The 23,434-nt window shown below is 43.4% G+C and overlaps 1 protein-coding gene and 1 non-coding gene across 2 annotated transcripts in view; one reads left to right on the top strand and one right to left on the bottom strand.

Annotated features, from left to right (window-relative positions):
- Positions 1-23,434, top strand: part of LOC126195601 (probable basic-leucine zipper transcription factor K) — a 778,093-nt gene that overhangs the window by 316,447 nt on the left and 438,212 nt on the right. The gene's annotated exons all lie outside the window — the stretch shown is intronic.
- On the bottom strand, positions 5,983-6,055 carry Trnaa-cgc (transfer RNA alanine (anticodon CGC)). Its single transcript has one exon. It is a non-coding gene; the product is annotated as a tRNA-Ala (tRNA).

The raw sequence follows: 23,434 nt of genomic DNA, 5'->3' as shown, positions 1-23,434 counted from the left end.
CTAATCCGAGCTTGTGCTCCGTCTCTAATGACATCGTTGTCGACGGGACGTTAAAACAGTAATCTCCACCTCCTCTGTTCGTGTGTTTAAGGTTGCGTTTTGAGGCTCAGGCAACATCGCAGTGACTATATTCCGCCTCTGGCCGCCAGTGTGTCGTTAGCTCAGAGGTTCCCTTGTGCGCTGCAGTGCTTGTACTATAAGATATAGCAGTTCGAATCACGGTAGAAGCCGCTGACTACAACCTTTTATTTTCCATTTTAATTAATGGAGTTGCAAACTGCTAGTAAAAATTTCTTATGCGAAATCTGAAGAATGCCTTTAAACATCAATCTTCGTCCGATTTCGACTTAGTAAATTAAGTTAATATCATGGATTTCTGCTTTGCAAATTCCAAGGTGCTTCACTCTAAAATAGACCCTGAAAAGATTCAAACCAACTGTCAACGATATAAATTTGAGCTTTGTTCGTCATATAGGTCTAACATGTCAGAAGGTTGTTTATGAAGTGCACATTTTCATTAATGTAGTTCCCTTCTTCTAAATTTTTGCAATAGCATTTAACTGTAGACGTTTTCTAACACCGGCGTTAGCAATTCCTTTCCGTTGTCTGAAACCTTCAAAACGACAAATTTTTCTGGTTTAAATCTGATGACCTTAACTATCACTTCCGATCAACAATAAATACTTCATGAAGCCATACATGGAACTCCAAATGTGCAGTGTTCCTGCACTGCTACAGAGCATGCATTGCAAGGTATTCACACAGTTTATCGCATAGACTTACCATGAGGAATGAAACAAGAACTGTAATACACTTTACACCACAGACGCTCACTCTGGCTTGACGAAAACATCCAAACATTGACCAAAAGTTGCACAAATAATTGAGTTTGAAAGGAAAAGAAACGAGGTATGAAGCATTTATAAATTCATCGAATGTAGTGAGGTGGTTTAATTTCGTCCCAGTCTATAAAATTAATTTCGGGCCATACTCAGCTCTTGCCGATTAATGTAATATAATACCCGCCTACTAATCAGGGCGTCTGTCTCCGTTGCTTTTGAGCGTGAATGGAAATTGTAGAAATTTTCTGTGGAGCAACATTTAATAATAAAGCGTTTTAAATCATCAAAAGCGATGAGCGGTAGCAGGCGCTTGCGATAAAGAACGGGGGAGTGCAGCGGCGCTGCTGTCGCCACGGCCGCTGCCAGTAGCCAGCAAATGGATCCCGGAGCTTTGCCGCATACGGCGTCCAGAGGAGGACAGTCTGCAGGAAATCTGCCGCAAAATCGTTACTGGATAAAATTTTGATACCGGTGTGTCACAAAGCGAAATAGATTGAATCTGCGCTACCATTACATTCACGTCTTCAGCATTCAGACAGAAGAGGCTATAAAAATATTTTATGCCAGCTGCCCTCGATCCACTGACATTATGAACAGAAACAACGCACGCTACCGCTAGACCACAGGCGTAATCAGCCTAGAGTTTCTCTATCATGGGACAAGTTTTCCTCCAGGAAGTGCCGCAGTCTACAGTGTTGCCAGATTGTGCAGATAACCGGACTTAGAGAATTAGCGAGTTGGCCAGTTTTTTTGTCCCATGTCGCGATCGGCGCGGACTTAGCCTCTGAAGCGGCCGGCCGCCGGTCAAGTTTTATGTCAAAGAGTGTACATGTCTTGAGGCCTTGTAACTGACAGCGCGCAGATGTCTGGATTACGCGGTGTTTATCCAGTGTATGAGAATGTGACCACTTCGCGACTTGCAACAAACTTTGCACATTACGTCAGACATTTATCAAAGTTTACCTCCCTGACAGCCCCCACAGAAAATGAAAGGAAACAAGTTAATCGTTTACTACATTTTTGCTATTCATACAGCACCAGGCACGACATTTTAATTTCTTAGTTCTTCACTAATACGTTTGTTCGCAACACGTTTTTCAGACAGTATCCACAAATACCACTGAATTTACCTGAAGAATTATAGCATTTTACCACACACAGTTCGGCATATACGTCGTCATAAACATTGAATTTCTCCTTAAAACGGAGTGCAAATTACCCAACGTATACTAGTACAGTACTTGTTAATGAGAGCACTTAGCGACTTTTAATAAACTTTAAACATAATCTTAAACCTTTTCTAAATTTTTCTCTTACACGCTGTTACGGAACCTCCAGATACTGCACCTACATATACTAGCCTATGGTCCATTCATCAACACACATGCAGTTATCATTAACTGTTCACTACACTGTCCGCAGCTCGTGGTCGTGCGGTAGCGTTCTCGCTTCCCCCGCCCGAGTTCCCGGGTTCGATTCCCGGCGGGGTCATTGATTTTCTCTGCCTCGTGATGACTGGGTGTTGTGTGATGTCCTTAGGTTAGTTAGGTTTAAGTAGTTCTAAGTTCTAGGGGACTGATGACCACAGATGTTAAGTCCCATAGTGCTCAGAGCCATTTGAACCATTTGTTTACTACACTGTAAACTGGCGATTACATTTGAACCTGACTTTGGTCCCCAAATTTTCGTCAGTCAAAGTTAATCCTCCTTCACGGCAATATAATGTACCATCAACGATTATACAACGCAGATTTCCGAGTTATGTTTAATCTGCGGTCACTTTCTGTGTTAATCTAAGGTCAAATCGACCCTAACTCAGTTGTAAGTAAATCAAAAGTCTAAAGCTGTTTTACGGATGGCTGTCCGATTCTTTAAAGAATCGAGGGTTTACTGGTATAGGATATTGGGCTATTACTGAATGCCCACAGCTGTGAGCATAATTTACCATCGGAACGATTAAAAATGTCCAAAACGAAAACGAATGGACGCTGTAAAGGATTATAAGGAGTTATATCATGTGAAAAAATAATTTTAAGAAATATTTCTGTTATTTAAAAGGAATGAAATAAAAATACCTAAGATGGTGGGTAATATGAAATAGCCGGTAATACGGAACAAAGGGTTGAAAATATAGAAAACAACCGACATCTGATGAAAAACAAGATGTAATGAGGCTTAGACAGTACATTATGTGCAATACTCTTTACAATACAGTTTTGCTGTTTAGTGTGGCAACATGGCTTCTTTCCTTTGCAGAAATCACAAAAATAATCTTTGTTCACTGACTGCTCCGTTGCTTCTTGGTAGAATATTTTGTGCATTACGGACGAGAACACCATGCCACTTGAGAAATATTCTAGAATAGTTGTTATTTCCCTAACGTGGCTTCGGCTATTAGGCCAACATTATCATCCGAAAAATGGTCAGTGGATAGAAAATATTGCAGAATATTAAAGTTCCGCGTGTTTTTTACTCTTCCTTCTCTGCGCCAGCACAGTCGAGTTGGACCCACAACAGAGAGCCAAACTTATTGCCACGTTTCTCATTGTTTATGTCCGTAAAATTACCTTTCGCAGAAGAGATAGTCAGCATCATTGTCTTCCGGTACTAGGTCTAGTTCAAAGAATTAAAAGATCCATAATTGCCACTTGGGTCATCCTTCGCAGTAAATTATAATCTCTTGAAAAATTTCTATTTCTTCTTTTGCTGAGAGGTTTCTCATTTTTTCCCTTTTAGGTATTCGCCCTTCCAACTTTCATTGACTAGAATAGGCTAGTATACACACCGTCCAAGCTTTTCTACCTTTGTGGATGCGTTCTTTTATGTCGGTATTGGTATACCCCAAGATAGAACCATAGTGTTCGATGAACAGGGTTCATACACCGTCTTCACAAAAGTTACGAGACTAATTTTATTCCTGGACTATAAGTGGCGTCAGCGCAGTAACTACGGGAGTAGATTGCACTAAAAGTGTAAATAACAGATGTGTACTGGACGAGGCAGTTGTGAGAAGGCAGAGTTAAGTAGTGGACGTGCGATTGTAGTCTGTTAGCGCTGGTATGTCACAAATCGCAATAAAGTATCACTCCTAAATCAAGTTGTAAGGCATTTTCCAGAATGTTTTGAAGAAAAGTGTGTCAAAAGTTTGTCGGCACGGTTCGACTCCCGAACAAAACCAACTCCGCGTGGACGCCTGCCGCGACTTGATTGAAATGCGAAATAGGGACTTGGTGTTATAAATACGCACGCACCAAGAAAAGGTAAAGTGAATAAATTCACATGAAAGAACAACGCATTAACGGCATAACCTATATTGAAGCTTACGTGACGCGCGAGTTGAACGACATCCCACAGAACGACTTCGCTGACAGTTGCATTGATCGTGCGAGGGCTTTCCGGAGAGTAACAGGCGTTTTGGTCCATCGCGGGTGTGGGGAGAGCTAAAGGCGTCGTCTTGATGCCATAATCATCCTACACTCAGGGCGCATCCAGAGGTGGTAGCGTGTGGTCTAGGTCTCTGCTACTTTGCTTTCTGTGACGTGTTAAAATGTGCGCTGCAGTAGGAAGTCTCGTTACCTGTGAGGTGTGCTCTAAAAAATGGTTCAAATGGCTCTGAGCACTATGGGACTTAACATCTATGGTCATCAGTTCCCTAGAACTTAGAACTACTTAAATCTAACTAACCTAAGGACAGCACACAACACCCAGCCATCACGAGGCAGAGAAAATCCCTGACCCCGCCGGGAATCGAACCCGGGAACCCGGGCGTGGGAAGCGAGAACGCTACCGCACGACCACGAGATGCGGGCTGAGGTGTGCTCTGTGCTTAGGTTTATGTTAACAAAAAAAGTGCAAACCAACTGAAATTTATCGCGACCTCTGTGCTGTGTATGGAAAAGAAATAAAGAGTGAAAGCCGAGTGAGGCAATGGTGCACTGATTTTAATACTGGCGGCACTGATGTTGACGACGAGGAGCGCATTGGTAGCCCAGACTTGTGACTGGCCAACTGGCGATGAAAATCAACGACCAAATTCGCGAAAATCGTCATTTCATGACTAAGGGGCTTCCGCGATTACCAGCTCTTCCACCACCGAAGAGGTGGTTCGTTACACAGCGCTTCGATAGTGACGCCGGACTGCATGCAATTATAAACATGTGGTTGCAATCTCAAGTGGCGTATCTCTACAGAGACGGTATTGATATACTTGTGCCACTATATGTTAAGTGCCTCAATTTAAGTTGCAATTATGTAGAAAAATTGCCTAAGAGTGTAACATGTACATTTAAAATTTATATTTTCCAACTGTTAATATTTTATTTCCTAATGTCTGTTACTTTCTGGACAGAACTCGTATAAATTTTCTGTGCATTGGACTCAAGGAAAACGGGGCGGTGAGGCGGGGGTGGGGGGAGGGGGTGGCGGCAAACACCGGAAGCATAAAAATTACAAACAGTTTGTAACGTTATTGCTTTAATTTGTGGTGTAAGCGGTGCTGATAGACAATAAAAGCAGCTTAAAGCTGTGAGCTGTCTGGGGAAGTTAACCTTGCATTACTGAGCAACTGTTTCACCAGGCATCCAGTCTAGCTTACCGAATTCCCAACCAGACTAACATTAATAATAATCTATTAATAATCATACGACAACCGGTAATATATATATATAAAAGAGAATTTAAATAAAAAGAAATAAATCAGTTTATATTTGGAAATTTATTTTAACATTGATCATTGAAATTTCAGCATATTAAACTTGATTCATTACTAAGGTGGTGCCTTATTTAGGATTGTAATCTTACGGAACACATCAAATAGGGAGCCAAGATTGGGAAACTACATACAACACTGCATTTATAAAATGACACACAAAGAACATTGAAACATATGCAAGAGGAAATTAACCACAACCAACCGATTCAATTTTCACCCAAAGAAGTTAGGTTCGTAGCGCAATCCTGTCCGTCATGTGGTGGTGGTGGTTAGTGTTTAACGTCCCGTCGACAACGAGGTCATTAGAGACGGAGCGCAAGCTCGGGTTAGGGAAGGAGTGGGAAGGAAATCGGCCGTGCCCTTTCAAAGGAACCATCCCGGCATTTGCCTGAAACGATTTAGGGAAATCACGGAAAACCTAAATCAGGATGGCCGGAGACGGGATTGAACCGTCGTCCTCCCGAATGCGAGTCCAGTGTGCTAACCACTGCGCCACCTCGCCCGGTGTCCGTCACGTAATTACCACACACTGGTATACTAAATTCATACTAACTCTCTGTGAAATCTTCCCGAAAAGAGTAGCTGTGGGCTACTTTGATGCTTTCACCACATGCTTCACGTGGTCAACTTGGTTTACACAGAGTGTAACTCCACAATAATTTTGATAACTGAAATAAATTACATCTAAACGCAATTTACTAAAGAAAAACCTCGAACTGGTTACCATCGTCTTATTATTAACCTGATGGGTCAAACAGTTGTATAAGCACGTGGTACTGGTCTCATAAAGTACACCCCACGTGGGTTGAACATAAAGAAAAGTTGCTATATAAAAAAAATATTGTCAAGACGAGACGTTATAATCACACGAGCATTCGCATTTAAGATTGATGATCTTAGTTAGAGTTACTGATCAACACGTGGTTCCACTTTACTCACAAAGTAGTGACAAAGCAACTACCGGAAGATATTCTGAACTTCACACCCGAATTACACTGCGTTGCAAGTTAAGATAACATTAGATATTTTAGAGCTAAACCTGAAATAAAGGTGATTAAATTTTCAGTTGGGCTGAACTTAAGAAATCCATTGTCCTACGGACTTAGCAGACACGCGCTTAGCCGGAGATCTTACCACTTCAGACGCTCGCCACGGACAGACTGACCTGCGCTCCTACCGAGCGTGCTTCCCAAATACAAACGGAAGTGACCAGAGAGGCAGCTTCCTATACCAACATGACAAGGGACAGACAGGACCATACTAAGCATAGAAACCTCTCTGCTTTTAGAAAGCGTAGCTACCTGTTCCGACGTTGGTCCTACTGTTCTCTAGCAGACAGGCTTGTCTGCTACCATCCAGCATGCAACTACAAATACATTTGCTCATTCATCCACTCACACAGAAGGGAAGGGGGATGACAGTATTTTATCATATACAGTATATAAAAGAAATCAGATGTAGGTTCCGTATGAGACTGTGTGACATGAATTACATATAAACTGTGTTTTAAAGTGTAGTAGTGTGACAGATCGTTCTTGTTTATGTGTAAAAGTAACACGTTTCACTGCTCAGTCTCCTCCCAGATAGTCAGAAATACCACAGTAAATTTAGAAGAGGAATTTATGCCGTAAATGACAACAGATTTAAGAAATTAACATGAAAGGAATCCAACAGAGACCTTTCAAGTTTCATCAGAACGCTTAGATATTCCATATGAACCGACACAGCTACTTGGAAAAATATGTTTCCTATGTTATGTTTTGATGCGACATTTTTCCCGCCGTATTCAGGTAAAATGACGCAGTGCAAAATTTAAGATGGATTGGTAACATAAAAAATTGGTCTTCCAAAACTCGTATTATTTCAGTATTCAATTACGGACGCATCGGTGAAGCTTTAGGAGCAAATTCCAATGATTTGAATACTATAATGATTAAAAATAAAATTCTCTTAGAAGTGCACAATTACCCATTCCTCCCCTAATACGTTTCTGCATTTTGATTCCTGTAGATGGAAAACAAGTTTTGTGCACGAATGTGATGTAAAATTTATTTATTGTTACTTTCTGCATAGATTACTTTGAACTCGACAGGTTTTTCCCTCGTTACAAACGACTCTGTGGTAGGGACATTTGCAGCTCTGGTAGTACCTTTTTGGCAAGAACTTCGCCAACAGCTCTGTTTTGAACGAATTTTATCAAGGACCTATCAGTTTCGTCGTTTATAGTCACATCATCAGGTGCATTTCTTCTTGTTTAGATATGCACCAGATGATGTGGCTGTAAGCAGAGAAACCGGTAGCGCGTTAATAAAATTGGTTCAAAATACGGCTCTTTGCCGAGTTCTTGGCAAAAAGCTTCTATCCACCGTTTCTAAAAGAGAGCGAGTTTCGAAAGACGAAGAAAAATTGTCGTATTTTCGGGTTACGAGGTGCAGCACTAACGAATAGGGCTCTTTTACAACCTGGATGTAGGAGTATCGGAGCAGGCGAGGGTTGGAGCGGCCTTTTACAAGTGTCCACGTCCAATTCCCGCCGTAGGACAGTCGAAGCGAGAGGAGTCGAGGTCGGGCGGTAGGACCGTTACACGCTAATAGTCCGTTGACCCGCGTAGCTTTTTAGTAGGCGAGTTATTTGAGGTGCTCGAGCGCCATAAAACGAGACGCGGCGGCAGGCGATTTACAAACCACGGCAGCCTAATTCAGTGCGGCGCGGCGTGGCGTGGCACGGGCGCGAACGGCGCTAGGCTAGCGTGCCCTGGCGAGACGGCTGATGCGATAATTGACCGTGAAATGCCGCCCAGGCGCGTCGGAAATACGCTCCGTAAATCTGGGGTCAGCAGTGGCAGTGGAACGGCTGGAGTTGTAAAGTAAAGTGAGAGAGGTGTGGGGTGGGCGTGTGAGCTCTGACACCTGCGTAGCTCTTCGCAGCGCAGTGGGGCCCCACCTGCTGGTACCGCGACGACTCCACCAGCTCCTGGAACACTACAGGCTATAACATTATCAACCAGGGAGACTGCCTACGCTACACTTGTCCATCCTCTTTTAGAATACTGCTGCGCGGTGTGGGATCCTTACCAGATAGGACTGACGGAGTACATCTAAAAAGTTCAAAGAAAGGTGCCACGTTTTGTACTATCGCGAAATATGTGAGAGAGTGTCACAGAATTGATACAGGATTTGGACTGCACATCATTAAAAGAAAGGCATTTTTCGTTGTGACGGAAACTTCTCACGAAATTACAATCACCAACTTTCTTCTCCGAATGCGAAAAAAATTTGTTGACACCGACCTACGTAGGGAGGAACGATCACTACGATAAAATAAGGGAAATCAGAGCTCGTACGGAAAGATACAGGAGTTCATTCTTCCCGCACGCTATACGAGATTGGAATAATAGAGAATTGTGAAGGTGGTTCGATGAACCCTCTGCCAGGCACTTAAATTTGATTTGCAGAGTATCCGTGAAAATGTAGATGTAAATGTAGGTGTAACCTATGCAGAAGGAGTTTGGCATCACCTGCATGTTGTTGTTGTTGTTGTTGTTGTGGTCTTCAGTCCTGAGACTGGTTTGATGCAGCTCTCCATGCTACTCTATCCTGTGCAGTCTTCTTCATCTCCCAGTACCTACTGCAGCCTAAATCCTTCTGAATCTGCTTAGTGTATTCATCTCTTGGTCTCTCTCTTAGATTTTTACCCTTCACCCTGCCCTCTAATATTAAATTGGTGATCCCTTGATGCCTCAGAACATGTCCTACCAACCGATCCCTTCTTCTAGTCAAGTTGTGCCACAAACTCCTCCCCAGTTCTATTCAATACCTCCTCATTAGTTACGTGATCTACCCATCTAATCTTCAGCATTCTTCTGTAGCACCACATTTCGAAAGGTTCTATTCTCTTCTTGTCTAAACTATTTATCGTCCACGTTTCACTTCCATTCATGACTACACTCCATACAAATACTTTCAGAAACGATTTCCTGACATTTAAATCTATAATCGATGTTAACAAATTTTTCTTCTTCAGAAACGCTTTCCTTGCCATAGCCAGTCTACATTTTTAATCCTCTCTACTTCGACCATCATCAGTTATTTTGCTCCCCAAATAGCAAAACTCCTTTACTACTTTAAGTGTCTCATTTCCTAATCTAATTCCCTCAGCGTCACCCGACTTAATTCGTCTACATTCCATTATCCTCGTTTTGCTTTTGTTGATGTTCGTCTTATATCCTCGTTTCAAGACACCGTCCATTCCGTTCAACTGCTCTTCCAAGTCCTTTGCTGTCTCTGACAGAATTAGAATGTCATCGGCGAATCTCAAAGTTTTTATTTCTTCTCCATGGATTTTAATGCCTACTCCGAACTTTTCTTTTGTTTCCTTTACTGCTTGCTCAATATACAGTTTGAATAACATCGGGGAGAGGCTACAACCCTGTCTCACTCCCTTCCCAACCACTGCTTCCCTTTCATACCCCTCGACTCTTATAACTGCCATCTGCTTTGTGTACAAATTGCAAATAGCCTTTCGCTCCCTGTATTTTACCCCTCCCACCTTCAGAATTTGAAAGAGAGTATTGCAATCAACATTGTCAAAAGCTTTCTCTAAGTCTACAAATGCTAGACGCGTAGGTTTGCCTTTCCTTAATCTTCCTTCTAAGATAAGTCGTAGGGTCAGTATTGCCTCAGGTGTTCCATTTCTACGGAATCCAAACTGATGTGTAGCCTGTGCAAGAGTAGTTTGGCATCGCCTGCATACTTGCCAATAATTAGTTTCAAAGGTTTAATTTTCACTCTTTGGTCCCCTTGAATCGAAACCCACGTTCGCGGATTGCAGGCTGTGTCAAACTCCTTTTGCACAGCTTACACCTTACAGCCTGTAGCACATGTAACTGAGGTGACAAAAGTCGGGATAGTTCCTAATATCATGCCGGACCTCCATTTGCCCGGCGTACTGCAGAAACGCGACGTGGCATGGACAGAACAAGTCGTTGGACGTTCCCTGCAGGAATGACGAGCCATGAAGCCTCTGTAGACGTCCATGATTGCGAAAGTGTTGCCAGTGCAGGGTTTTATGCACCAACTGACCTCTCGTTTACGTCCCAGAAACGTTCCATGTGTGATCAAATCATTCGCTCGAACAGCCCGGAATATTATTCAAAATGCGAACAATATTGTGGCTCGGTTACGTGGCCACCTGTTATCCACAAAAATTCCGTCTTTGTTTGGGAACATAAGTCGATGAATAGCAGCAGATGGTTTCAAAATAGCCTAACATAACGATTTCCAGCCAATGATCAGTTCATTTAGACCACAGGATCCAGTCCATTCCATGTAAACACAACCCACACCATTGTAAAGTCACCACAGGCTTGCACAGTGCGTTGTTGACAACTTTGATCCATTGCTTCGTTGGGTCTGAGCCAAACTCGAACTCTACAGTCAGCTCTTACCAACAGAGATCGGGACTCATCCGACCATGTCACGGTCTTCCAATAGTCTGTGGCCAACCGTTATGGTCAAGAGCCCAGGAGAGGCGCTGCAGACGGTGTGTTGTTGGGAGAAGCACTCGCGTAGCTCGTCTGCTGTCATAGCCCATTACCGCCAGATTTCGCCGTATTGTCCTAAAGCAACATACATCGTACATCCCACATTGATTTCTGCGGTTATTTCACGCAGTGTTGTTTGTCTGTTAGCTGCTAGCGCACCACCGTACTGAAAGTACATCCTTTGTCTAACTTTCAGAGGTACGTCCTCCAGCGGTTCTGGCAGCTCATGTTCCAACCACAGAGCAGTTCTGAATGTCAGTACATATTCCCCGTCTGCAACAGTGAGACAACAGCTTATATCAGTACCACTAACAAAATGCTTGCTATTACAAGTTAAGAGATTATATTCTATGTGTGTGTGTGTGGGGGGGGGGGGGGGTTGCGTGTGTTTATGATTTGGGATTTATCTGTTTTGAACACAAAATATGTTGCAGTCTTGGGACGAAGTTCGTGATTTCTTGCCCACATCAGGAAACACGACACGTTGCACTGCCGCGCATAAAAGGTGCAAGCAAATACAGGTTTTATTCTGTCTGTATCATTCATGCGTGTCGAATGCTGATTAGTTTCAAAAAAATTCCGTGAACAGTGTCCTGTGTTGAAAAACTCTTCATGCTGTAAAGTGACATTACTCACGTGATCTGTGAGGACGTGGGTCTATTATGTTAAGATATAGATTTAAGTGTCAGGAAGTGATTTCTGAAAGTATTTGTATGGAGTGTAGCCATGTATGGAAGTGAAACATGGACGATAAATAGTTTGGACAAGAACAGAATAGAAGCTTTCGAAATGTGGTGCTACAGAAGAATGCTGAAGATTAGATGGGTAGATCACATAACTAATGAGGAGGTTTTGAATAGAATTGGGGAAAAGAGGAGTTTGTGGCACAACTTGACAAGAAGAAGGGACCGGTTGGTAGGACATGTTCTGAGGCATGAAGGGATCACAAATTTAGCATTGGAGGGCAGCGTGGAGGGTAAAAATCGTAGAGGGAGACGAAGAGATGAATACACTAAGGAGATTCAGATGGATGTAGGTTGCAGTAGGTACTGGGAGATGAAGAAGCTTGCACAGGATAGAGTAGCATGGAGAGCTGCATCAAACCAGTCTCAGGACTGAAGACCACAACAACAACATTGGATATATTGGATAAGAGGCCTACGAGAAATACGGGCTTGCGCAACGAACTTGTGACGTCACACTGCTCCACGACATTTACCGAACGCTCGGCTCCGTGTGAGACCCACGGGAAATCAGTGTTTAATTGAAAAGATATCCACTAAAGTTTTTAACTTTGTCGTGAGCATTTGTCAGGTTGCTGCATTTAAACGCGCAGTCAAGCATTATTAAACTCGTCTGAAATAGTTACGTGGTCACCGCCGGAAACGGCTGCTGACAATCGTAAGACCTGCATTGTCACGTGCTGTGACAAACGCGCCACGACCTGACTTTCTCGTGAGCCTCGACTGGATATTGGCGAATGTTTCCTCAACTGCAGGTACTGTACACGGACTGTTCGCATATACCTGTAGCGAGAGACAAAGGGCGTAGCCAGCCAGCAACCTCGCCGCTGTGAGGTCGTGTCACGGCGGTCTTTAAGGCCGTGGCCGGGATCCGCGGTCGATTTGTTAGCGTGTAAATAAAGCCCGGTTCGCAACGTGTGGCCGCCGCCGTGAATGGCCCATTGAGGGTCACGATCTGGCACAGGTCCAGGTCACCTGTGTGTTGGCTTGAGAGATTGCGTGGAGAAGGGTGGCGAGCGGTGATGGTAGGCGGGCGGGGGGAGCGGCAACACGAACAGTCAGCCAGTCCGTGGAATGCGTAATGCTGCGTGCTGCCGGAACCTGGCAAGAGCTGCTTACTGGCTACACCATCATGTGACATGCAGCAGTCTCGATGGATGAATGAAGGATAATTAGGGTTTAACGTCAAGTCGATGGCTATGTCATTAGAGACGGAGCATAAGCTCTGACTGGGGAGGGATAGCGAAGAAAATCCACCGTGCCTTTCAGGAGGAACCATCCCGGAATTTGTCTTAAGCGATTTATGGAAACTGCAGAAAACCTAAATCTGGGTTCCGTTACTACCCATCTTACAGGTTACAAGGATCGGTTGCGAAGTCATTCATTATAGTTATATAGCAACACACAAATACAAGGAATGTTATCCACACTTAAGCACTCCTGGAGTCGACCTCCCATCATCGGGCATCCTGCACTCAACCGTTCATACACACGCACTTAATGCATAAAACTGACCATAAGAAGATAAAAGTATTCTGGAATCAAGACCATATCTTACTTTAAAACCGGCAATCCTTGCCCCCACTGGTTTGTTTCATCATGCTACTGCTGATTCGCCAAAGTTTTCCTTTTCTGTAACAGTGCCAAAAATGGCGTCTGTTTAACGTCACACCAGCTGCCTTCTCGGTCTGGTTTGTCGTCTGAAAATAAAGTATATGGTGCCAACTGACTGCACTCAGGCACCAACAGTTCCACTCTGTACCAGAGATAGTACAGGATACGTGCAGAAATAACATTGACAGAAGTTATGTGTCACAGCTGCTTACCTACAAGTATACTAATGTGACAACACTCTCGGGTTACCTCCTAATACAGCGTCGGATCTCCTCTTGCCCGGCGTAGTGCAGCAACTTGACGTGGCGTCGACCCAACGAGTCATTCGAAGTCCGCTGTAGAAATACTGAGCTACGCTACCTCTGTAGCTGTCCGTAACTGCGAAATTACTGTCGGTGCACGAACTGACCTCTCCATTACGTCCTATAAATATCCGATGGGATTCTTGTCGGGCGATCTGGGAAGCCGAATCATTCATTCGAAATCTCCAGAAAGTTCTTCAAACCAATCACGAACAACTGTGACCGGATGACGTGACATCGTTGGTTGGGAAGATGAAGGCTATGAATGGCTGCAAATGGTCTGAAAGTAGCCGAACAGAACCATTTCCAGTCTGTGATCAGTTGGGCCAGAGGACCCAGTCCATTCCACGTAAACGCATCCCACAATATGGAGCCAACACCACCTTCCACAGTGCTCTGTTGACAACTTGGGTCAGTGGCTTCGAAAATCTGCGCCATACTCGAAAACTACCGGCAGCTCATACCAACTAAAATCGGGACTCATCTAACCAGGCCATGGTTTCCCAGTCTTCTGGGGCCCAACCGTTAAATTGGTTTCTGCGGATATTTGCTTTTATTGCTTGTCTGTTGCATTCACAACTCTACGAAATCGCCACTGCTCTCGACCGTTAAATGAGGGCTGTCGATCACTATGGTGTCCGTGGTGAGAGATAACGCCTAAAATTTGGTATCCTCAGCACACTCTTGACACTGTGAATCTAGAAATATTGAGTTTGCAAACGATTTCCGAAATGGAATGTCCCACGTGTCTAACTCTAATTACCATTCCGCGTTCAAAGTCTGTCAATTATGTCGTGCAGCCATAATCACGTCAGGGACCCTTTTCACATGAGTACAAATGACAACTCCGTCAATCCACTGTCCTTCTTATACATTTTATACGTGACACTGCCGCCATCTATGTATGTGCATATCGCTACCTCATGACTTTTGTCACCTCAGTGTGTATCACGTTAGTGCTAACAGAGTGCTTGATATTCTTTTTCCTTTTTTTTACTGTGATTGGATATCCGTGAGCAGTATATACAGACAACTGTAGGCAATGCTGTTCCTTCATGTCCTCTGTGTCATATCTGGAACAGAGTAGTATGGTTGACAGCTCAGTGTCCTCAGTAGATGCCGTATACCTGATTTTTAGGTAACAATCCCTGTGCGAGAAGAGAGAACTGATATGACACGTAATCGGCAGGACTGCCGTGGAAAAGTAACGCTTTGGTGAACGGGCAGTAGTATGATGAAGCAATATGGTGGTACGAGGGTAGCCGTCTTTAAGGTAAGACATGGGCTTTTTTTCTTGAATATTATATTTTACGTGATTTACGTATTTTTAAGTGCGTACGTGTGAAGGACTGTGCGCAGAAGCCGGCCGGTGTGGCCGTGCGGTCTAGGCGCTTCAGTCTGGAACCGCGTGACCGCTCCGGTCGCAGGTTCGAATCCTGCCTCGGGCATGGATGTGTGTGATGTCCTTAGGTTAGTTAGGTTTAAGTAGTTCTAAGTTCTAGGGGACTGATGACCACAGATGTTAAGTCCCATAGTGCTCAGAGCCATTTGAACCATTTTTTGAACTGTGCGCAGACAGTCAAATGATGGGAGCTTGACGGCAAAACGCGTAGCTGTGCATAACGTTTCGTATATTTGTATGTTGTGTGCTGAATAACTTTAACGATCATCTCTGTATGGACGGATGGGAATTTGAACCACTGCGCCACCACATTCGACGTAGTCGGCATAAAGTACAGCTGCCACAATTCGTTGGATATTAACCATCTCTAGAAAAGGTTATTCTTTTAAGCGTTTCTTCAATAGAGCGAAAACGGAAATAATCTGTATGTGCAAGATCTAGTGAATATGAGAGGTGATGAAACAAAACGAACCCTTTAGATGCTAGAAATCGGTGCTCAGTTATTACGGCTGTAACAGTTGAACACTATCTTTATTACTTGTTTGATCTTTTCTGCCCACATCCCATTCCGAGTTTTTTATACGTGGAAACATTTCCACACGTCTGTCTTGCATTCGCAGCGCCAGATTTGCACCTGATGGCCAAAGTTCGCTCTTTTTTTTTTCCCCCCACAGTAAATCGGTTCCGCATTAACTCATCGGAAGTTTCGCTGCCATACGATAATTACAGCCCAACAAGTGAGTAGCCGCACGCTAATTACTGCCACCCGGTAGATGACTAGTAAATACTGTAGTTGTAAAAATGTGTTTTGTTGCTGCACCATGCGGTACGTTTTTAGATGCTGAATAAAGACGACGATAGTGCTGTCGGGAGCGCATCGTCCCAGCAGAGCGCTATCAGCTGCCTAGGCTGATTTGCGAGCCCGCTCCGGCGCGCGGCCAAAGCGCGCAGCCTGGCCTGAATGGCTGTTGTCGGAGAGGAATGTCTCTTCAGCGCAGAGCCTTTGAAACAGCCTGCCTTTCAGGGCTCGTCGCTGCTTTTCCTCCGCCGAGCGCTGAACATTAGAGCCACACAAAGCGGAATTTTCAGCGTCGGGGTCTTTTGCGGGACGAGGATGCGCTTCAGTACCGATTTTCCAGCTGTAGAATATGAGGAAGCACACACGGAAAATCGCACGAATGGTAGCTGGTTTTCACCCATAAGCAACCTATTCCACGGATTCCACATACACGAGAGTTCTTCTCGTCTTCCGACGTAAAGCAGTATTTTAAAACTACGCAAGGGTATATAGTTTATTCTAAAGAAAACAGTGAAAGGACGTACAAAGGAAGGCGAAAAAAGTAAATACATACTGTTCATTCCTATGAGTTTTTGATCGAAAGATGTGACACCCATGGGCTCGTTAGGTGACTACTGTGTGTGTCAGAGCCTATATATGGCGGAAGGAGGTGCTGTCCAGCCTGGAGCTGACTATGGGACACTCTTTGCCTAATCCTCCTAAAACAGTAACACTCCAATCTCGATTCATTAGAATATCTAATTCTCATGCATGAAACAGCTACAAACGCCTGAGCACTTTTGAAGTCGTTAAGTAGGGTACCCGTGGTCTAGGGGTAGCGTCTTTGATTCATAATCAAAACGTCTTCGGTCCCGGTTTCGATCCCCGCCACTGCCTAAATTTTGATAAATAACCAGCATTGGCGGCCGAAGACTTCCGGCATAAGAGGTCAGCCTCATTCTGCCAACGGCCTTGTCAAAGTGGGCGGGGGAGCGGATAGAGGTTCAGGGCACTCTCTTGTCCTAGGGGTGGGAAATTGCCCCTAAAGGCGGAAGAATCAGCAATGATCAACGACATGAGGATGCAGAAGGCAATGGAAACCACTGCATTAAAGACACGTAACGTGTATCCACAGGGCATGTGGCCTGTAATTGAAGAAGTCTCATGATGATCTCTCCATTGGCAAAAGATTCCGGAATAGTCCCCCATTCGGATCTCCGGGAGGGGACTGCCAAGGGGGAGGTTGCCATGAGAAAGAGATTGAATAATCAACGAAAGGATAACGTTCTACGAGTCGGGGCGTGGAATGTCAGAAGCTTGAACGTGGTAGGGAAACTTGAAAATCTGAAAAGGGAAATGCAAAGGCTCAATCTAGATATAGTAGGAGTCAGTGAAGTGAAGTGGAAGGAAGACAAGGATTTCTGGTCAGATGAGTATCGGATAATATCAACAGCAGCAGAAAATGGTATAACAGGTGTAGGATTCGTTATGAATAGGAAGGTAGGGCAGAGGGTGTGTTACTGTGAACAGTTCAGTGACCGGGTTGTTCTAATCAGAATCGAGAGCAGACAAACACCGATTACGATAGTTCAGGTATACATGCCGACGTCGCAAGCTGAAGATGAACAGATAGAGAAATTGTATGAGGATATTGAAAGGGTAATGCAGTATGTAAAGGGGGACGAAAATCTAATAGTCATGGGCGACTGGAATACAGTTGTAGGGGAGGGAGTAGAAGATAAGGTTACAGGAGAATATGGGCTTGGGACTAGGAATGAAAGAGGAGAAAGACTAATTGAGTTCTGTAACAAGTTTCAGCTAGTAATAGCGAATACCCTGTTCAAGAATCACAAGAGGAGGAGGTATACTTGGAAAAGGCCGGGAGATACGGGAAGATTTCAATTAGATTACATCATGTTCAGACAGAGATTCCGAAATCAGATACTGGATTGTAAGGCGTACCCAGGAGCAGATATAGACTCAGATCACAATATAGTAGTGATGAAGAGTAGGCTGAAGTTCAAGACATTAGTCAGGAAGAATCAATACGCAAGGAAGTGGGATACGGAAGTACTAAGGAATGACGAGATACGTTTGAAGTTCTCTAACGCTATAGATACAGCAATAAGGAATAGCGCAGTAGGCAGTACAGTTGAAGAGGAATGGACATCTCTAAAAAGGGCCATCACAGAAGTTGGGAAGGAAAACATAGGTACAAAGAAGGTAGCTGCGAAGAAACCATGGGTAACAGAAGAAATGCTTCAGTTGATTGATGAAAGGAGGAAGTACAAACATGTTCCGGGAAAATCAGGAATACAGAAATACAAGTCGCTGAGGAATGAAATAAATAGGAAGTGCAGGGAAGCTAAGAAGAAATGGCTGCAGGAAAAATGTGAAAACATCGAAAAAGATATGATTGTCGGAAGGACAGACTCAGCATACAGGAAAGTCAAAACAACCTTTGGTGACATTAAAAGCAACGGTGGTTACATTATGAGTGCAACGGGAATTCCACTGTTAAATGCAGAGGAGAGAGCAGATAGGTGGAAAGAATACATTGAAAGCCTCTATGAGGGTGAAGATTTGTCTGATGTGATAGAAGAAGAAACAGGAGTCGATTTAGAAGAGATAGGGGATCCAGTATTAGAATCGGAATTTAAAAGAGCTTTGGACGACTTACGGTCAAATAAGGCTGAAGGGATAGATAACATTCCATCAGAATTTCTAAAATCATTGGGGGAGGTGGCAACAAAACGACTGTTCACATTGGTGTGCAGAATATATGAGTCTGCCGACATACCATCTGACTTTCGGAAAAGCATCATCCACACAATTCCGAAGACGGCAAGAGCTGACAAGTGCGAGAATTATCGCACAATCAGCTTAACAGCTCATTCATCGAAGCTGCTTACAAGAATAATATACAGAAGAATGGAAAAGAAAATTGAGAATGCGCTAGGTGACGATCAGTTTGGCTTTAGGAAAAGTAAAGGGACGAGAGAGGCAATTCTGACATTACGGCTAATAATGGAAGCAATACTAAAGAAAATTCAAGACACTTTCATAGGATTTGTCGACCTGGAAAAAGCGTTCGACAATATAAAACGGTGCAAGCTGTTCGAGATTCTGAAAACAGTAGGGGTAAGCTATAGGGAGAGACGGGTAATATACAATATGTTCAACAACCAAGAGGGAATAATAAGAGTGGACGATCGAGAACGAAGTGCTCGTATTAAGAAGGGTGTAAGACAAGGCTGTAGCCTTTCGCCCCTACTCTTCAATCTGTACATCGAGGAAGCAATAATGGAAATAAAAGAAAGGTTCAGGAGTGGAATTAAAATACAAGGTGAAAGGATATCAATGATACGATTCGCTGATGACATTGCTATCCTGAGTGAAAGTGAAGAAGAATTAAATGATCTGCTGAACGGAATGAACAGTCTAATGAGTACACAGTATGGTTTGAGAGTAAATCGGAGAAATACAGAGGTAATGAGAAGTAGTAGAAATGAGAACAGCGAGAAACTTAACATCAGGATTGATGGTCACGAAGTCAATGAAGTTAAGGAATTCTGCTACCTAGGCAGTAAAATAACCAATGACGGACGGAGCAAGGAGGACATCAAAAGCAGACTCGCTATGGCAAAAAAGGCATTTCTGGCCAAGAGAAGTCTACTAATATCAAATATCGGCCTTAATTTGAGGAAGAAATTTCTGAGGATGTACGTCTGGAGTACAGCATTGTATGGTAGTGAAACATGGACTGTGGGAAAACCGGAACAGAAGAGAATCGAAGCATTTGAGATGTGGTGCTATAGACGAATGTTGAAAATTAGGTGGACAGATAAGGTAAGGAATGAGGAGGTTCTACGCAGAATCGGGGAGGAAAGGAATAAGTGGAAAACACTGATAAGGAGAAGGGACAGGATGATAGGACATCTGCTAAGACATGAGGGAATGACTTCCATGGTACTAGAGGGAGCTGTAGAGGGCAAAAACTGTAGAGGAAAACCGAGATTGGAATACGTCAAGCAAATAATTGAGGACGTAGGTTGCAAGTGCTACTCTGAGATGAAGAGGTTAGCATAGGAAAGGAATTCGTGGCGGGCCGTATCAAACCAGTCAGTAGACTGATGACAAAAAAAAAAAAAAAGTGCTCCCATTATCAAACACTGGGGGAATATAGTCTGTGTGATTTGTACTCCATTTTGAGAAAAGCTAGTCTTCCACGAGTCTCAATGTTTAAGACATTATACCGCCTGAACTATGTGTCGTACAGAGGTACAAGGGTCAATGTTAAAATAAAAACCGATAGCGCATCGTGGCCGCGCATCCTGTCGCATGACGTCCTTTCACGGTCGCCATTTTTCACGTGTCTCATTAACTTTCACTTCTCTTCCGGTGTTGGTTGTATGGTTATAGTGCTTCGTTTGTTGCCATGTTAATCATTTATCTCTCCGATTGTGAAGTATGCTCGGTTATACAGATGCTAAATGCAAAATAAGTTCATCCTGCTGAAATTCACCAGCAGCTTGTTGAATTTTGTGATGCAGGGGTAATGAACGATGGAAATGTGCGTAAATGGTGTAGACTGTTTAATGAAGAAAGTATAAATATTCATGATGAACGATGTGGATGGCCTACTGTCATGAATGAAGACTGGACACAAAAATTTGATGAGGCAATTCGCCAAGCCGCGCGGGATTAGCCAACGGTCTGAGGTGCTGCAGTCATGGACTGTGCAGCTGATCCCAGCGGAGGTTCGAGTCTTCCCTCGGGCATGGGTGTGTGTGTTTGTCCTTAGGATAATTTAGGTTAAGTAGTGTGTAAGCTTAGGGACTGATGACCTTTGCAGTTAAATCCCATAAGATTTCACACACATTTTTTTTAACAGTTCGCCAAAATAGGCGCTTCACTATTGACATGATGCATCAGAAATTTTTAAAAGCTTCAAGATCATTGGTTTATTACATTGTCACAGCAAACTTCACTACAAAAAAATGTGTGCCGAAAATGTTAATAGAAGAACACAAAACAAAGCGATTGGCACATTTTTTGTCCGTTTTGGAGAGCTCCACGAAGATGGTGGCGAGTTCTTGAGTCACACTGTGACTGGTGATGGAATATGGATTGCGCACTGCGCTCCAGAGAGTAAACGTCAATCCAGTCAGTGGCATCATTCAAAATCCCCGACGAAAACAGGAAAATAAAACAAAACCCTTCTACAAGGAAAATCGCGGCCACGGTTTTTTGGGACCGGTAAGGCATTTTTTTGTTAGACTTTTTGTCTAGAGTAATGACAATAAGTGCTGAGAGGTACAGCGAAACATTATTAAAGCTTAGGCGTGCTATTCAGAATCGCCGTAGGGGACTGCTCTCTAGCGGCGTCGTTCTTCACGACAATGCTCAGCCTCATGTTGAGGCAACAACAAAGACGCAACTTGACAGACTCTGTTGGGGATTACTGGGTCATCCAGCACACAGCCCCGACTTAGCACCACCATACATTCCACTTGTTTGTAAAAATTAAGGGATTTCGTGGTGGAAAGCGCTTGGAAAAGAAACTGTTACTAACTAGTTCGACAGTCAGGTGGCAGAGTTCTTTGATGATGGAATGCTGGTGGCACGACGTGACACATGTTTAAATATTCGTGGCGACTATGTTGAAAATGAAAAAAAAATGTGCATATTGTAGTGTGTGATGCAATTTACGTTCATACATGAAGTTTCTCTTACTCCTTTATATATCGGCTCTCACTTTAAAAATGACCCTCATATCATTTTGCAGGTACATTCATTGGAACGTGTGGATATTGTCTGCAAAATGTGTTCTGCATGCAGGTAGTGGTATAGAAGTCGTCATCATTTTCTTGGGCCTTTGTCCCACTTCAACGCGGGATCAGCTCTGTTACTATGGATTTGGGAATGTTAGTGTCAGAGGGTGGCCGGATGCCCCTCCTGGCACCACCCTGTACCCCCCAGGACGGAAGTAGTGTACCACAGCTGTCAGCATCCAGTGTAAGCCATGATATACTGCGAACGTTTTTCAAATGTCTGCGAGTCGGTAACTGAGGCGGGAAATGGGGACCAGACCGGTATTCACCTAGTAGGATGTGAAAAACCGCCTAAAAATCACATGCAGGCTGACCGGCGCACCGACCCACGACTTCAGTCTTCCAGGAGAATTCGGTCCTGGGCCTGTGCATCTACCCGAGTCCAGGAAGCAGCGCATTAGCGCTCTCAGCTAACCTGGCAGGTGTTTGTTGGTGGTAAACAAGTAATAAATTAAAACATCATGCCTGATGCGGAACAGCGAAAACGTAGTAAGTGACAATTACTTTCTTTCCATTATTTTATGAGGGATGTCAGCGAGAAAAATTTGTTTGTAAAACTAGATGGAAGTCGCTAAATACTCTCATTCTCACACAGTACTGGATGAATGTAATCTGGGTAATTTGCGCGCCGTCAAGACGTATACACAGTTTCTGACTTAATACCTGACTTATTGTCTTAAACGTTTAATGTATGATTATAGCTCTTAATAAGTGCATTATGATTACAGTTTAAATTTTTAAGCTCGATCAGTAACTACATGAAACACTGAAAATCGAATCTTTTTGTCCTTGGTAGCCATCAGATAAGGCAACCTGCAACTTCGATTGTGCGTCCATGTGACCGATTCAGCCTTAGGTATTATAGAAGTCAGCACATAGCAATTATCAAAGTAACGGCAAAATGTCAATGCATCACAACATTATTCACGGAGAGAACTCAGGGCACAAAGTCATTTCCATCCATTGTTAGCAGAGGTTTTTTATTGTAGGGTTGTAATTGCTGCTTCACCAATATTCTCCACACTGTAGCGTTTGATGGGTACTTGCTACCGAGTCTTCTTTCACACGATCCAATGACAGGTTCTAAAAATCTTCTTTGTTGTTTGTTTTACAACGTACGCCATTACGTTACAAGAGTGCATGGCTTAAGTCAGTGTTAATGGCTGTTTAGTTGACGTGTCAGTATAGTACAGTATAAAATTATATGGCTTATATATATATATATATATATATATATATATATATATATATATATATATATATATATATATATATATGTTAGTAGTAGTTTGCTTTACTCAAAAATGGCTCTGAGCACTATGGGACTCAACTGCTTAGGTCATTAGTCCCCTAGAACTTAGAACTAGTTAAACCTAACTAACCTAAGGACATCACACACATCCATGCCCGAGGCAGGATTCGAACCTGCGACCGTAGCGGTCTCGCGGTTCCAGACTGCAGCGCCAGAACCGCGCGGCCACTTCGGCCGGCTAGTTTGCTTTACTTCTCAGCTCTTATGACGCCTATTACGGTATTGCATTCTGGAGCGTCTTTTTGATTATCTCTCTGTTTTTGTGGTACTGGTTATTTTCGTATGTCATCATGTTTATATAGCACTTACATATATTTTAATGTTTTCTCTGATGATTCTTTATGTTTACGGCGA

Source organism: Schistocerca nitens, chromosome 7, assembly GCF_023898315.1.
Source record: "Schistocerca nitens isolate TAMUIC-IGC-003100 chromosome 7, iqSchNite1.1, whole genome shotgun sequence".
In the NCBI taxonomy this organism is placed as follows: Eukaryota; Metazoa; Arthropoda; class Insecta; order Orthoptera; family Acrididae; genus Schistocerca; species Schistocerca nitens.
The sequence above is the reverse complement of the archived record's forward strand: the minus strand, read 5'-3'. Positions and strand labels throughout refer to the sequence as shown.